At 49.2% G+C, this 17,221-nt stretch overlaps 1 long non-coding RNA gene across 1 annotated transcript; it reads left to right on the top strand.

Annotated features, from left to right (window-relative positions):
- Window positions 1–2,362: 2,362 nt before the first annotated feature.
- LOC144578401 (uncharacterized) lies at window positions 2,363–16,143 on the top strand. The gene is made up of 3 exons (XR_013524112.1): window positions 2,363–5,472; window positions 5,581–5,688; window positions 14,099–16,143. It is a non-coding gene; the product is annotated as an uncharacterized LOC144578401 (long non-coding RNA).
- Window positions 16,144–17,221: the final 1,078 nt, after the last annotated feature.

Genomic DNA, 17,221 nt, shown 5'->3' with positions numbered 1-17,221 from the left:
TGTCTCCACCACCCTCAGAAACCCCAAGCCCGTCTTCCTTTCTGTAGCTCGGCGTGCTGGCCAGGCTCCGTCATCCGGCCCTCCTCTGAGTCTCTCAGCTCTGTGGTACTCTTATCGGAAAGGGGTCCTGATCCAGACCCAAGAGAAGGTTCTTGGATCTCGCGCAAGAAAGAATTTGAGGTGAATCTGTAAAGTGAAAACAAGTGGGCCGGGCGCGGTGGCTCACGCCTGTAATTCCAGCACCTTGGGAGGCCGAGGCAGGTGGATCACGAGGTCAAGAGATCGAGACCATCCTGGTCAACATGGTGAAACCCTGTCTCTACTAAAAATACAGAAATTGGCCGGGCACGGTGGCTCACACCTGTAATCCCAGCACTTTTGGAGGCCAAGGCGGGTGGATCACGAGGTCAAGAGATCGAGACCATCCTGGTCAACATGGTGAAACCCCGTCTCTACTAAAAATACAAAAAATTAGCTGGGCATGGTGGCGCGTGCCTGTAATCCCAGCTACTCACGAGGCTGAGGCAGGAGAATTGCCTGAACCCAGGAGGCGGAGGTTGCGGTGAGCCGAGATCTCGCCATTGCACTCCAGCCTGGGTAACAAGAGCGAGACTCCGTCTCAAAAAAAAAAAAAGTGAAAGCAAGTGTGTTAGGAAAGCAAAGGAATGGCTACTCCACAGGCAGAGCAGCACCTTCGGCTGCTGTACTAAGGATACTTACAGCTATTTACTGATTACGTGCTAAACAAGGGGTGGATTATTCATGAGTTTCCTGCAAAAGAGGAGGGCCACTCCTGGAACTCCCCATTTTAGAGCATATACGGTAACTCCTGACATTGCCCGTGACCCTTGTAAACTGTCACGGCACTGATAGGAATGTTTTTCGGCAGCTGAAGTGTTATAATTAGCGTATAATGAGCAGTGAGGATGACCAGAAATCACTTTCATCTGGGTTTCAGGTGGCTTCTTTACCGCATCCTGTCTTATCAGCAAGGCCTTTGTGACCTGTGTCTTGTGCCACTTCCTATCTCACCTGTGACCTGGAATGCCTAACCTCCTGGGAATGCAGCCCAGCAGGTCCCAGTCTCATCTCACCCAGCCCCTGCGCAAGATGGAGTCGCTCTGGTCTGAATGCCTCTGATAGTGCTCCCAGGCATGTGCGTGGAATTAGAATGATGTTTGCCTGTTAAATCCGTTATGTCAATTTAATTCCTAGCCCAGCCGAAGCACCAGCGGGGCTGGAAGTGCAGACTTTTCCTCCCTCCGGCTAGAGGGCTGGAGAGCTGCTGGTGAATTCTCTTTGCCCAGCACTCATCAGGGTGCAGGCTCCTTTCGAGCTTATCTCATCATTTCTACAGTCAATCCTGACTTTCCTTCATCATAAGGTGCTTCCCACTGGGGGACTCACAGGGCCACCGGTGAGCAGCGGGGACCCGCAGCACCGGGAACCCACCGAACACCAGTTCTGCCTCTCTTACGCAGGCGGCTGTGGCAGGGGGTCAGGCTCGGGCAGCAGCTCTGCTCCCACAGCTGGGCCAGGGCTTCGGGACCCACAACTACATTTCAAGCGGCCGGAGGGAAGAATCCGGGAACAGCAGAATCTGCTGCTTCACGCTATACCCGGGCCTGACACACCTGTGGCCACACCCAGCCACAACGATGCCGGCCAAGAACCCAGAACCCACGGCTGAGTTCTGAACAGCAAAGGGAAGGGGCTCTGTGGGGGACATGGGCGGTTTCCACTTGGAAAAGTTACGGTTTCCAACTGAAATGGGCTGAGGTTTCTATGCCAGTTCCCTGGGTTCTCTAGCCACCAGAAAGACCCCTGGCAGAGACCAGGGAGCACCCACCCCTGATCAGGGACCCCGAGGCGGCACTCAGGTCGTCCAGCCATTACAGGGAGGTCGGCCCAGCCCTTCCCGAGGATCGTGGTTAAATTCCTGCGCAGCTTCTGCTGCATTTGCAGATCTTTGGAACTTCTGGTATTTAAATATTCTCCAGCTGCGTTCAGGGTTCTGCCTCCACAGTGACTCATACATCGTGGTAATAATGTAAATATTTGGCAAATGAATGAAGCTGGGACCTAGGAAGTGAGGGTGTCACAGCTGGTGGGAGAGAAGGCCAAACCCCATGCCGAAGTTACCACTCTAAAGGAAAGGAATGCCAAGTCAGTCCGGCAGCCATGACCAGCAGCTGGGTGGAGTGAGAGCCACACAGGGCACTGGGTTTTCTTCCCGTCAGGTTAGGTCACCTGCCTGAATCACCAGAGGCCAGGCAGAATGGGAGCCATTGTTCCATCTCACTAACAGCACAAAGGAAACAGTTGTCACCCCTGGTAGAATGACAATGAGAGCATTGTGACTGCTTTTCCTACGAACAGACGGCATCCTTGCCACCGTTTTCCATTTGTAACGATGTTTACTCTGAAGTGAGGAAAAGTACCAGGTTAGAAAGAATGAAACTTTTCCTTATTTTCAATTTGACAGAGACGAAATTAGCACAAACTTGGTTTAAAGATCTGAACTGGCTTTATTTGAAATTCCAGAACTGGGAAACAAGCCATTCTATGAAGCAGAACGAGGGCTCCGGCGTGCTGGGCAGAGGAGGCTGGCTGTGTAGACAGAAAGGGGCTGAGGAAGCAGACACAGAAAAAGCAGATTGGTCATTTCCAAGTGGCTCCTCGGAAGGTTCAGCAGAGGGGACTTCCTCGTCATGTCGCAAGACCTGGCCTGTCTGGGGCTCTTCCCTGTCTCCTGGTTTCCTGGAAGGTGAGATGAACAACTGTTTTGGCTTGGTGACATGGAACTCTAGTGAGAGTGGGTGCGTTCTGGGCTGGTCGGCCCCGCCAAGTGCAGGAGCTCAGGCCACAGCAGTGGCCTCCTGTATAGTGCGGCCTTGACATCACTAACTCCATCTTGAGGCCACGCACAGTGGTTCACGCCTGTAATCCCAGCACTGGGAGGCCGAGGCAGGTGGGTCACCTGAGGTCAGGAGATCGAGACCAGCCTGACCAATATGATGAAACTCTGTCTCTATTAAAAATGCAAAAATTAGCCAGGCCTGATGGTGGGCGCCTGTAGTCCCAGCTACTTGGGAGACTGAGGTAGGAGAATCACTTGAACTCCGGAGGTGGAGTTTGAGTGAGCCCAGATCGTGACACTGCACTCCAGCTTGGGTGACAGAGCGAGACTCTTTCTCAATAAAGCAAACAAACAAAACCCCAAAAATACAAAACTTAGCTGGGTGTGGTGGCACATACCTATAATCCCAGCTACTCGAGAGGCTGAGGTGGAAGGATTGCTTGAACCTGGGAGGCAGAGGCTGCAGTGAGCCAAGATCATGCCACTGCACTCCAGCCTGGGCGACAGAGTGAGATCCTGTCTCAAAAAGAAAAGAAAAGAAAAGAAAAGAAAAAACTAAAAAACCTAACTCCATCTTGGAAAAAGACTCCATATTCTATTGCACAGGGCACTCTACCAACATGGATGAGGCGTTTTGCTGAATAAGGGCTCACGCCTGTAATCCCAGCACTTTGGGAGGCCGAGGCGGGTGGATCATGAAGTCAAGAGATCCAGACCATCTTGGCCAACATGGTGAAACCCCTAGCCAACATGGCCACAGAGTGAGACTCTGTCAAATGAATGAATGAATATATGAATGAGAGAGAAGAAAAGGTTAATGAACCAGTCCAGGGGGTGAGAAGAAGACAAAGGACTCCTAGTCTCTGCTGGGAGTGTAGCGGCAGGATCTTGGCTCACTGCAGTGTCAGGATCTTGGCTCACTGCAGCGTTCAGTTGATTCTCTTGCCCCAGCCTTTTGAGTAGCTGAGGTTACAGGTGCCCACCACCAAGCCTGGTTAATATTTGTATTTTTATTAGACGCAGGGTTTCACCATGTTGGCCAGGCTGGCCTCATGACCTCAGATGATCCACCTGCCTCGCCCTGCCACAGTCCGACCTGTGGATGCAGTCTTTATATTATTCTATTTTTTTGTTATTTTTTTTGAGATGGAGTTTCACTCTTGCTGCCCAAGCTGGAGTGCAATTGTGCGATCTCAGCTCACTGCAAACTCCGTCTCCCAGGTGCGAGCAATTCTCTTGCCTCAGCCTCCCGAGTAGCTGGGACTACAGGCTCGCGCCACCATGCCCAGTAATTTCTGTATTTTTAGTAGAGAGGGGGTTTCACCTTGTTGACCAGGATGGTCTCGATCTCTTGACCTCGTGATCCACCTGCCTCGGCCTCCCAAAGTGCCTGGATTACAGGCTTGAGCCACTGAGCCCGGCCCTAACCGATAACATTTCTATATTGATTAAGTATACTATTATGAGCCAGGTGCGGTGGGTGACGCCTGTAACCCCAGCACTTTAGGAGGTGAGGTGGGAGGATTGCTTGATTCCTGGACTTTGAGACGAGCCTGAGCAATGTAGTGAGACCCCGTCTCTATTCTAAAAATAACAAATAGAAAAAAATGTATATTACTATGTTGGTTTGCGGTACCGACTGAGCTGTGGAGAGGCTTGAGCCTGTGTGCCCACGTGTCTGACCATGGACTGCCCCGGAGGTAATATGGAACACTGCCCCCTTCGGAACTCGCAGAGCTCATGGTTTTGTGACTGAGACAGCCCCAGGGCCAGCCCAGCACCATGAAAGGTGAAAACGTGCGTGGACCTGGTCGTCTCTGACCTTGCACAGCCCGTGACCCCTCCTATAAACTTCATTCAACAAATCTTATTCCAAGTATGGCCTGGCTGGACGCAGTGGCTCCTGCCTGTAATCCCAACACTTTGGGAAGCCGAGGCGGGAGGATTGCTTGAGCCCAGGAGTTTGAGACCAGCCGGGACAACCTAGCTACCAAAAAATATAGAAAATTCGCCAGGTGTGGTGGCACACACCTGTACTCCCAGCTACTCAGGAAGCTGAGGTGGGACAATCACCTGAGCCTGGGAAGGCTGAAGCTGCGGCCAACCGTGATTGCACCACTGCACTCACTCCAGCCTGGGTGATCGTCCGGCCCTGTCTCCAAAAGATAAAGTACAGCCTTCCCAAACTGGAATTCGTTCGACAATGTGCATGTTTTCTGATATAAGTTCTGTTAAGTCATCAGTAAAATGTATCTATTATGCCTGGATTTACCTAAAAGAGCCTCCCGTGACCTGCCCTCCCTTTCCAGTCGTACATGCTGGAAGCCAGGACGGCATCTCGCCCAGCAATGCGGAGCGGCAGGCTCTGTCCCTGTGTCCACGGCCTCCTGCCTCCAGCAAGCACACAGCCAGACAGCGACCCACTGCTGCACAGCGTCCCGGGCTTGGGAGTCACCGCGTGACCTTTAAACCCCTTCTAACAACCCGAAGCCCACTGTGACCCAGCGTGCCACAGTCTGAGCATCTCTGGGGATGGAGACTGAGGCCACAGAGCCACGTAGGATGGCACAGGCCCACGTCATCAAATCTCTGAATCAGAAAGTGAACTGGAGGTGAGTGCGGTGAGGGAAGAGAGTAAAACCCCACCCAGCCCTGGGAGTGGCTCTGCGGGCCTCTGTGTGCTCGCTCTCGGCTGCTGCCTCTCACCTTTCTGCCTGCAGTGCTGGGCAAGGATGTGGGACCCCTGCCCTACCTTCCCCGGGGGCCAGAGGCCTGCAGGGCACCCCCCATGTGTGCAGAATGACTGGGACCCTCACAGCACCTCTCAGGTAGGCTGCCCTTTTGATATTAAGAACTTGTCACCCACACCCCCTGTTTCCAGGCTTCCTCCCCATCGGGGACCCACATCCTACTGCTACTCTCAGGGGACTTGAGCGGGCGATTTTCTCGGGACTGAATTGAAACCGCCTTAGCAAAAATTGTAACTGAGGAAGTTAGGGCAGTGAAAGAGATCAGACCTAACCTTGCTTCTGACTTTTAAGCTGTTCTTGTTGATACCCAGGGATAGGAACTAACTTTGGGAAGGAATTCAGTTTGAGGACTAAACTTTGATTTCTTTTCTTTTTTCTTTTTTTGAGATGGAGTCTTGTGCTGTTGCCCAGGCTGGAGTGAACTGGCACGATCTTGGCTCACTGCAACCTCTGCCTCCCGGGTTCACACAATTCTCCTCCCTCAGTTCCTGGGGTTACAGCCCGCCACCACATCCGGCTGATTTTTGTATTTTTGGTAGCGATGAGGTTTCACCATATTGGCCATGCTGGTCTGGAACTCCTGACCTGAAGTAATCCGCCTGCGGCCGCCTCCCGAAGTGCTGGAATTACAGGTGTGAGCGCCACGCCCAGCCTGGAGAGTCTGGAACCTTTTTTTTTAATGAGACAGAGTTTTGCTCCTGTGGCCCAGGCTGCCATACAATGGCTCCATTTCCACTCACTGCAACCTCTGCCTCCCAGGCTTAAGTGATTCTCCCACCTCTGCCTCCCCAGTAGCTGGAATTACAGGTGTACACCCCTACATCTGGCTAATTTTTTTTCCCCTGAGACAGAGTCTTGCTCTGTAGCCCAGGCTGGAGTGCAATGGTGAGACTTCTGCTCACTGCAACCTCTGACTCCCGGGTTCAAGCAATTCTGCCTCAGCCTCCCAGGTAGCTGGGATTACAGGCATGTGCCACCATTTCTGGCTAATTTTTGTTTTTTTTTTTGGAGATAGAGTCTTACTCTGTCACCCAGGCTGGAGTACAGTGGTGTGATCTTGACTCACTGCAACCTCCACCTCCTGGGTTCCAGCGATTCTCCATCTACCTCAGCCTCTGGAGCAGCAGAGATTACAGGTCCCCATCACCATGCCCAGCTAATTTTTGTATTTTTACTAGAGGTGGGGTTTCAGCATCTTGGCCAGGCTGCTCTTGAACTCCTGACTTCATAATCCACCTGCCTCGGCCTCCCACAGTGCTGGGATTACAGGCATGAACCACTGCGCCTGGCCCAATTTTTGTAGTTTTAGTAGACACAGGGTTTCACCATGTTAGCCAGGCTGGTCTCGAACTGCTGACCTCAAACCTGTAATCCCAGATGATCTGCCCACCTTGGCCTCCCAAAGTGCTGGGATTACAGGTTTGAGCCACCATGCCCAGCCTGGAGAGTCTAACACCTTTTAAAGGTCTGAATATTTATCATGTATTGTCTCTAAGGGCAGCCAGTATAATGTTATACCGGACAGAGCATAGAAAGTCAACACCAAGACAAAAGCATGCCAAATTGCAGGGTTTATTGCTGGCGACCACGGAGGACTCACGTCTCTCCAACCCGTGGCAGAGAAAGAAGGGTGACAAGACCTTTTTATACCTGTAAAACCACCTTGGGAGTGGGGGTGAGGGGCGCGGATCGGGGTGAGGGGCTTCAGACATTCCAAGGGCTAGTGGATTCTGCAAATCACCTTCTGGGCAGAGATGAGGGTGAGGGGCGGGGATGGGGGTGAGGGGTTTCCGGACATTCCCAGGGCCAGGGCACTATTTGACATTCTGATTGTTACTTAGGTGGTTCACAAAAGCTAAGATTAGCATTTGTGTACACCTTGTCTGGGTAGGGTGGGGATTACAGTCCTTAATTACTTATTCACATTTGGGTTATAGAGAGCAGTTTCAACAGAAAGCTGAGGTGTGGCTGAGGTGTGCAGTTTGATGGGCTTTTTACCATGTCACACTAACACTTCAAAATAACCTTGGTCTCCAATCTTTTATCTTTTTTTTTTTTTTTTTTTTTTTTGAGACAGAGTCTCGCTCTGTCACCCAGGCTGGAGTATGGTGGCATAATCTCAGCTCACTGCAACCTCCGCCTCCTGGGTTCAAGCGGTTCTCCTGCCTCAGCCTCCCAAGTAGCTGGGATTACAGGCACCCGCCACCATGCCTGGCTAATTTTTGTAAATTATTTTTTTTTCTTGAGACAGAGTCTTGCTCTGTTGCCCAGGCCAGAGTGCAGTGGTGCGATCTCAGCTCACTGCAACCTCCATGTCCCAGGTTCAAGTGATTTGTGTCTTGTCCTCCTGAGTAGTGGGTGTCAGGCTTCCATGTTTAAGCCTGGATCCAGAAACTCTAAAGTCCTGCCTGCCTGGGGTGATCACCCTCCCCACCCCTCCCCCACCCTCACCTGTGGAGCGTCCCCAGAACATTAAGCTTCTAAAGCCACCTGCCTCTTAACTGTTACTGGGATAATGTGAATACCCCTCGCCCCACCCTGCCATCTTAACTGTCTTATAATAATGTGAATACTCCTCACCCCACCCTGCCATCTTAACTGTCTTATAATAATGTGAATACTCCTCATCCCATCCTGCCATCTTAACTGTCTTATAATAATGTGAATACTCCTCATCCCACACTGCCATCTTAACTGTCTTATAATAATGTGAATACTCCTCATCCCACCCCGCCATCCTAACTGTCTTATAATAATGTGAATACTCCTCATCCCATCCTGCCATCTTAACTGTCTTATAATAATGTGAATACTCCTCATCCCACACCGCCATCTTAACTGTCTTATAATAATGTGAATACTCCTCATCCCATCCTGCCATCTTAACTGTCTTATAATAATGTGGATACTCCTCATCCCACACCACCATCTTAACTGTCTTATAATAATGTGAATACTCCTCATCCCACACCGCCATCTTAACTGTCTTATAATAATGTGAATACTCCTCATCCCACACCGCCATCTTAACTGTCTTATAATAATGTGAATACTCCTCATCCCACCCTGCCATCTTAACTGTCTTATAATAATGTGAATACTCCTCATCCCATCCTGCCATCTTAACTGTCTTATAATAATGTGGATACTCCTCATCCCACACCACCATCTTAACTGTCTTATAATAATGTGAATACTCCTCATCCCACACCGCCATCTTAACTGTCTTATAATAATGTGAATACTCCTCATCCCATCCTGCCATCTTAACTGTCTTATAATAATGTGAATACTCCTCATCCCACCCTGCCATCTTAACTGTCTTATAATAATGTGAATACTCCTCATCCCACACCACCATCTTAACTGTCTTATAATAATGTGAATACTCCTCATCCCACACCGCCATCTTAACTGTCTTATAATAATGTGAATACTCCTCCTCCCACCCTGCCATCTTAACTGTCTTATAATAATGTGAATACTCCTCATCCCATCCCGCAATCTTAACTGCTTATAATAATGTGAATACTCCTCATTCCATCCTGCCATCTTAACTGTCTTATAATAATGTGGATACTCCTCATCCCACACCGCCATCTTAACTGTCTTATAATAATGTGAATACTCCTCATCCCACCCCGCCATCTTAACTGTCTTATAATAATGTGAATACTCCTCCTCCCACACCGCCATCTTAACTGTCTTATAATAATGTGAGTACTCCTCCTCCCACACCACCATCTTAACTGTCTTATAATAATGTGAATACTCCTCATCCCACCCTGCCATCTTAACTGTCTTATAATAATTTGAATACTCCTCATCCCACACCGCCATCTTATCTACTCTTAGGCCTTACCCACCCTCCACTGTAACTGAAATTATGGTAATGGAAACTCCTTGCCCCACCCCCACCACTGTAACAAATCTTACTCCAAAACACCGCTGCCTTCTCCCGATTGTCCCAGCCTATAAAACCAACTCCTATCCCACCACCTTTCAGTGTTGCCCTTTTCAGCCTCAGTCCACCTGCGCCCAGGTGAATAAATAGCCAAGTTGCTCACACAAAGTGTGTTTGATGGTGTCTATTCATTCAAACCGCACGTTTTAACACTGGGACTATAGGCGCCACCAGACCTGGCTAATTTTTTTGTATATAATTTTTTTTTCAGTAGAGACGGGGTTTCACCATCTTGGCTTGGCTGCTCTCGAACCCCTGACCTTGTGATCCACCCATTTCTCCCTCCCAAAGTGCTAGGATTACAGGCATGAGCCACCGTGCCCAGCCTACTTTTTGGTATTTTTAGTAAAGTTTCACCATTTTGGCCAGGCTGGTCTCAAACTCCTGACCTCAAGATCTGCCCTCCGCCGTCTCCCAAGGTGCTGGGATTATAGGCGTGAGCCACCGCACCTGGCCTCAATCTTTTATCTTAACATGAACATTTCCTTACTGTGATCCTAGGTCTTCAGAAAAACTCAACCAATTGTCAGCAAGAAAATGTTTAAATGTATCAGCTGGAAGGCCCCCACTTGAAGGGGGCGGATCCCTTGAAGTCAGGAGTTAGAGACCAGTCTGGCCAACATGGTTACAATGTTACAGCAACGCAGAAGGTGTAATCCCAGCTACTAGGGACTCTGAGGCGGGAGAATTGCTTGAACCCGGGAGGTCGAGATTGCAGTGAGCCGAGATTGCATGACTGCATTCCAACCTGGGCAACAGAGTGAGACTCTGTCTCCAAAAAAAAAAAAAAAAAATTACCTGGTAAGTACCTGGTAAAAATTCCCCCACCTCCGACTTGCTTTGAATTTTCTCACCTTTCTGGACCAAACGAATGATTTCTGAAATGTATTTGACAATGTCTCATGCTGCCCTAAAGTCTATAAAACCAAGCTGTGCCCCGACCGCCTTAGGCCCATGTTCTCAGGCTCTCCTAAGAGCTGTGTCAGGGGCCGTGGTCACTCATGTTTGGCTCGGAATAAATCTCTTCAAATATTTTACAGAACTTGACTTTCTGTAGACAAGTTTGTGGTTTGATCTGAAACAAAACTGATATTGGCCCTTTCCCAAAAAGACCGGCTTCTTGCCTGGGGGCCACTCAGCCTTTACAGAACTAACAAATTAGCTACAAGATTAGAAATTACAGTGAAGGCATCATGCAGCCTCTGGCTCCAAGAGTCTGAACCTCCCCAAATTGCTCCTGGGGATGACATCACTATTGTAAAACCAAAGCCAGAGCTTGAGATGTTTTGTAGACCCTGGTCAGTTCCTCTGTGACACCCAGGAAAGAAAGACAGCAGAAAACCTCACTTCCACCCTCTATGACTCCATCTCCAGCTGACCAATCAGCACACCCCATTTCCCAAGCCCTTATCCACAAAATTATCTTTAAAAACTCTGATCCCCCACATGCTCAGGGAGACTGATTTGAGTAAAGTCGAAACTCCTGTTTCCCTCACAATCTGCTCTGTGTGAATTACTCTTTCTCCTTTGCAATTCCCCTGTCGGGGCAGCCGGTCTCAAAAAAAAAAAGAAAACTTATGTATTCTCTAAAAATGATGACTACTGGACAGTAATATTAGTTTTAGTATTAGTGGAAACCTACTTGGTCATTCTGTTTGGATTGCTTTTTCTGCTGGAATTCTATAGAGATACTCTTTTTTAGTTTTATTTTAGAGATGGAGTTTTGCTCTTGTCACCCAGGCTGGAGTGCAATGGCGCGATCTCGGCTCACCGCAACCTCCGCCTCCTGGGTTCAGGCAATTCTCCTGCCTCAGCCTCCTGAGTAGCTGGGACTACAGGCACGTGCCACTATGCCCAGCTAATTTTTTGTACTTTTAGTAGAGACGGGGTTTCACCATGTTGACCAGGATGGTCTCGATCTCTTGACCTCGTGATCCACCTGCCTCGGCCTCCCAAAGTGCTGGGATTACAAGCATGAGCGACTGCGCCCGGCCAATCCTTAAAGCTTTAAAGAGGCAGCAGCAAAGGCCTTCCTCTGTGAACTAATTCCTAAGGTTGAGGTCTGAAGCAGAACCAAACATGGCTCTAAGTAGGTTCCTCAAGGACCAGGCAGGGCTTAGCCCTGAGTTCTGTTATAATGTGTCCATTGTATTGTATGATGTCTGGATCTGACATCTGTACATTCTGAGAACATGAGAACAACATATGGTAACAGAAACACGTGATGCATGGTGGTCCGGGGAGTCTTGCAGCTGGAGGAGGGTGGACAAACCATAATTATGAAGAAGCACTGACTAGTGAAGGCCCAGTGAGCAGAAACAAACAACCAATGAAGCGATCGCTGTGCACATATGTCCCCAGTGAAGGGCCACCGAGTGCCAGTTCCCGGAGCACCAGAGCTCTCTGGAAAGAAACCCATAAAGGGTCGTGTGTGGGCAGTGGTGGTCAGGGGAAGCAGAGATGCCAATGACTGTTTTTACTGACCGTTGGTTTTCCTGTACCCTGTCCGTCACTGTTCATTGATGTCAGTGTCCGTCCCACGGCATCGACTGCAGAGCTTGACCGACAGTCCCGAACTTCAGGTGTTCAGTGTCAGGCTGATTCTCATGTGGCCTCAGGTGCGGTTGGTTGGGGAGAGACAGCCTTTCAGTCTGATTTTACGATTTTCTTGCTGGGTGCAGTGGCTCACACTTGTAATCGCAACAGTTTGGGAGGCTGAGGTGGGAGGATTGCTTGAGCCTGGGAGGTCAAGGCTACAGTGAGCTGTGGTCATGCCACTGCACCCTAGCCTGGCAGCGTGAGACCCTGTCACAAATAAAGGAAAGATTTTTCTTCTGGTTCTTCTTTGGGGGTTGGGGAACAAGATGATGCATATTCTCTTTTGTTTTGTTTGAAATGAAGTCTCTGTCGCCCAGGCTGGAGTGCAGTGGCATGATCTCGGCTCACTGCAACCTCTGCTTCCCAGGTTCAAGAGACTGATATTCCTGCCTCAGCGTCCTGTGTACCTGGGATTACAGGTGCAGGCTGCCACACCTGGCTAAGTGTGTTTTCATTTTTTTTTTTTGAGACGGAGTTTCTTGTTACCCAGGCTGGAGTGCAATGGCGCGATCTCGGCTCACCGCAACCTCCGCCTCCTGGGTTCAGGCAATTCTCCTGCCTCAGCCTCCCGAGTAGCTGGGATTACAGGCGCACACCACCATGCCCAGCTAATTTTCTGTATTTTTAGTAGAGACGGGGTTTCACCATGTTGACCAGGATGGTCTCGATCTCTTGACCTCATGATCCACCCGCCTCGGCCTCCCAAAGTGCTGGGATTATAGGCGTGAGCCACCACGCCCGGCCCAGTGTGTTTTCAGTAGAGACAGGTTTTGGCCATGTTAGCCAGGCTGGTCTCGAAATCCTGACCCCAGATGATCCACCCACCTCAGTCTCCCAGAGTGCTGATTACAGGTGTGCACCACCACGCCCAGTTAATTTCTGTATTTTCAGAAGAGACAGGGTTTCACTATGTTGGCCAGGCTGAAGGCGTGAGCCCTGTTCCAAAGGGTGCGCGGTGACAGTGGTGACGAGCCTCGCCACGCCTGAGGTTAGTGTTTCATCTCATCCGAAGGTGGCCTCTCCAGTCCTTGCTTCAGGGGCTCTGGCAGGCGTCCGCTGGGACCCTGGTATTCGTTATTGAAAACTTATGTATTGAGCAGGTGCTGAGAGTATCCCTACAGCTGCAAAGAGCATGCAGGTCAGTTGCTCATCAAAACAGACTAAACTCCAAAGCACTCCTGGGTATTTGTGTCATTTAAATGAACCTAGTGGTGACGTGACTGCTGTGGGACCAGCCAGCCATGAAGGGATCAGTAAAAAGCAACTGGGCCCTGCCCGTGGCCCACGCCTGTAATCCCAGCACTTCGGGAGGCCAAGGTGGGCCGATCACTTGACGTCAGGAGTTCGAGACCAGCCTGGCCACCATGGCCAAACCCTGTCTCTACTAAAAACACAAAAGTAGCCCATTGTGGTGGTTCACATCTATAATCCCAGCTACTTGGGAGGCTGAGGCATGAGAAGCCCTTGACCCGGGGAGGCGGAGGTTGCAGTGAGACGAGATTGCACCGCTGTGCTCCAGCCTGGGCAACAGAGTGAGACTCTGTCTCAATAAAATAAAATCAAATAAAAAGTGGCCGGGCTCAGTGGCTCACCCCTGTTATCTCAGCACTTTGGGAGGTTGAGGGGCGGATCACCTGAGGTCAGGAGTTCAAGACCAGCCTGGCCAACCTGGTGAAACCCCATCTCTACTAAAAATACAAAAATTAGCGGAATGGGTGCTGTGGCGGGTGTGGTGGCGGGCGCCTGTAATCCCAGCTACTTGGGAGGCTGAGGCAGGAGAGTTACTTGAACCCAGGAGGTGGAGGTTACAATGAGCCAAGACCATGCCCCTGCACTCCAGCCTGGGAGACAAAGTGAGACCCCATCTCAAAAAAAAAAAGAACCTACATGTAATTTCTGACATCGAACTTGTTCTTTTGTTTCTAGATCCCACTATGTAGCTTCTTCTCACAGCTATTCTAAAGTAATGCTGAATGATATACGGAGAATATAGAAGACGTTGCAGAGCTAGCAGGAAATTAATTTGTGACTTGGTCTGTCAATGACACCCATAATGGGTGTTGTTTTCTCTGTAACGACGTGCAGGTCTCCCACGCACAGAAACAGCCTCCTGTGGATTCCTCGTGGGACACACACTCCGTGGTCACTTACTGTCAAGAGCTCACACTTTTCCTGGAAGGAGGAATGGGGAGCTTATTGCCACAGAGACTTTACATGGAACGGGTACAGCAGGTGTGTGGGAGCTAGACGTTTCCACATTAGCTGAATTTGTTGAAATGCTGTTTTGTAACTAATTCCCCTGCTCAAGTGAGACCTGCCCATCTGTGCAGAAATGAGAGGATGCAAGGCTGAGAAACAAAACGCATGGCTCATCTCATGTGCAGAAAAGCCTGGCTTATCCTGGCTCAGAGTCCTGAGGGTGTGAAGCTGCTGGTCAGGCGCCAGGGAAAGCCCAGCCTGACCCACTTTCAAGGCCACGCAGACACAGCAGTCTCTCCTGCAGCCTCCACCAACAGCCAGCTTTCAGGGAGTGCTGGCCAGTGCCAGACACAGCGCCAGGTGCTTCTCTCTCACCCTTTCTACTCCAAATCTCCCCTTGGTCTATTTATGCCTGAAAACACTCCCAAGGCACCAGTCTCAAACACGAAGTATGAAGGACAACCTGTGAAAAATCCTGTTTGTGGCCGGGCGTGGTGGCCACGCCTGTAATCCCAGTACTTTGGAAGGCTGAGGTGGGTAGATCATGAGGTCAAGAGTTCAAGACCAGCCTGGCCATCATGGTGGAAACCCCATATCTACTAAAGATACAAAAAATTAGCCAGGAGTGGTGGCACATGCCTATAGTGCCAGCTACTCAGCAGGCTAAGGCAGGAGAATCCCTTGAACCTGGAAGGTGGAGGTTGAAGTGAGCCAAGATGGCGCCATTGCACTCCAGCATGGGTGACAGGGTGACACTCCATCTCCAAAAAAACTAAAAAAACAAAAGAAAAGAAAATTTCAGTTCTCTTCTCTGCCTATATTTACTCTGCTTCTCAAGACTAACCCTCTCACAGTTTTCTAACTTAAAAAAAAGTTGTGCCGGGCGCGGTGGCTCACACCTGTAATCCCAGCACTTTGGGAGGCCGAGGCAGGTGGATTACGAGGTCAAGCGATCAAGACCATCCTTCCTGGACAACGTGGTGAAACACCATCTCTACTAAAATGCAAAAAATTAGCCAGGCATGGTGGCGCGTGCCTGTAATCCCAGCTACTCAGGAGGCTGAGGGAGGAGAATTGCCTGAACCCAGGAGGCAGAGGCTGCAGTGAGCCGAGATCGTGCCATTGTACTCCAGCCTGGGCAACAAGAGCGAGACTCCATCACAAAAAAAAAAACTTTTTTTTTTTTTTTTTGAGAAGGAGTCTCGCTCTTGTTGAGACCAGCCTGACTGACCAAGATGGCTTAACCCCACCTCCCTAAAAATACAAAAATTGGTGCGGTGGCTCATGCGTGTAATCCCAGCACTTTGGTGAGGAGGCGGATCACTGGAGGTCGGAAGTTGGAGACCAGACTGACCAACATGGAGAAACCTGCTCTCTACTAAAAATACAAAGTTAGTTGGGCGTGGTGGTTCGTGCCTGTAATCCAGCTACTCGGCATTGCACTCCAGTCTGGGCAACAAGAACAAAACTTCATCTCAAAAAAAAAAATTGCTGGGCTGGCGGTGCATGTTTATAATCCCAGGTATTTGGGAGACTGAGGCAGAAGTATCGCTTATACCCGCTTGAACCCAGGAGTCAGAGGCTGCAATGAGCTGACATCATGCCTCCTCCTTCCTGCCTGGGTGATAAAACAGGACTGCAGCCCCCCCAAAAATCAAAAAAATATATGTATATATAGTATATATAAGTATATGTGTATATGTTTAATAGGTAATATAGTCACATCATTTAAAACAATATAGAAAAAGGATTCAATGAATAATATCATTTTACCCTTGGTCCCCTCGTCTCTTTTATTCTCTGCCCCAAACCCCAATGTATTAAATGTAATTGCAGAGTTTCTTATACACATGCATGTTCTTTTTCTCTCTTTACTACACATACTGTTACTAATGTTCTAAACCTGCCTTGTTTTTTCTACTTAGCAATATGTCTTGATGATGATAAAAAAAAAAATCTTTTTTTTTCTTGAGAGGGAGTCTTGCTCTCTACCCAGGCTGGAGTGCAGTGCCATGATCAGATAAAATGATTTCTCGGAATGTATGTGAGTAATTCTGTGATACAGTGAAAATTCATCACTCCTGGCCTCAGGTAATCCTCCCACTTCAGTTTTCCAAAGCACTAGGATTACAGGTATGGGACAGTTCCTGTTTAGTGTGTTTGAATTATCAGGATTAAGATAATATTTCTCCTCTTTTTTTTTTTAAAGACTGGGTTTCACCATGTTGGTCAGGCTGGTCTTGAACACCCGACCTCAGGTGATCCGCCCGCCTTGGCCTCCAAAGTGCTTGGATTACAGGCGTGAGCCACCATGCCTGGCCAATATTTCTCCTTTTTAAGCTAACATTTCGATTAATTTTTTTTGTCTTTTTTTTTTTTTTTCCTTTTTGCGGAGAACGGGATCTCACTAAATTGCCCAGGCAGGTCTCGAATTCCTGGGCTCAAGCTATCCTCCGGCTTCTGCTCCCCCAAGAGCTGGGATTACAGGTGTGAGTCACTGCACCCGGCTTGAGCTAACATTGCCAAAATGAACAGTGGGCAATTTATTTTGATGGCAGGAAACCTAACAAGTAAAGCACTTACATGTAGGATTCTCCAAAGGGAAGCAAATCTTAGCTATTCTCTGACAGTTGTGACTTACATACTTTCCTCGGAGGGTTTGAGCTCAGGGATTTCGTTAGAGAAACACTGAATGAATATATGTGTCACATACCACAGTTCTCATTCACTGCCCTGTTTCTTTCTGACACCAGTTTAGTACCCAACAGTTCGTAGCCTTCTTCCTGTTTTACAGACAGGGAAACTGAGGCTTGTTGATGTGGGTAAAGTCACCGAGTCATCAGCCCTAAA

The sequence above is a fragment of the Callithrix jacchus genome, chromosome 11 (assembly GCF_049354715.1).
Source record: "Callithrix jacchus isolate 240 chromosome 11, calJac240_pri, whole genome shotgun sequence".
Lineage (NCBI taxonomy): Eukaryota > Metazoa > Chordata > Mammalia > Primates > Cebidae > Callithrix > Callithrix jacchus.
Note: the sequence above shows the minus strand (reverse complement) of the source record. Positions and strands in the feature narration are given on the sequence as shown.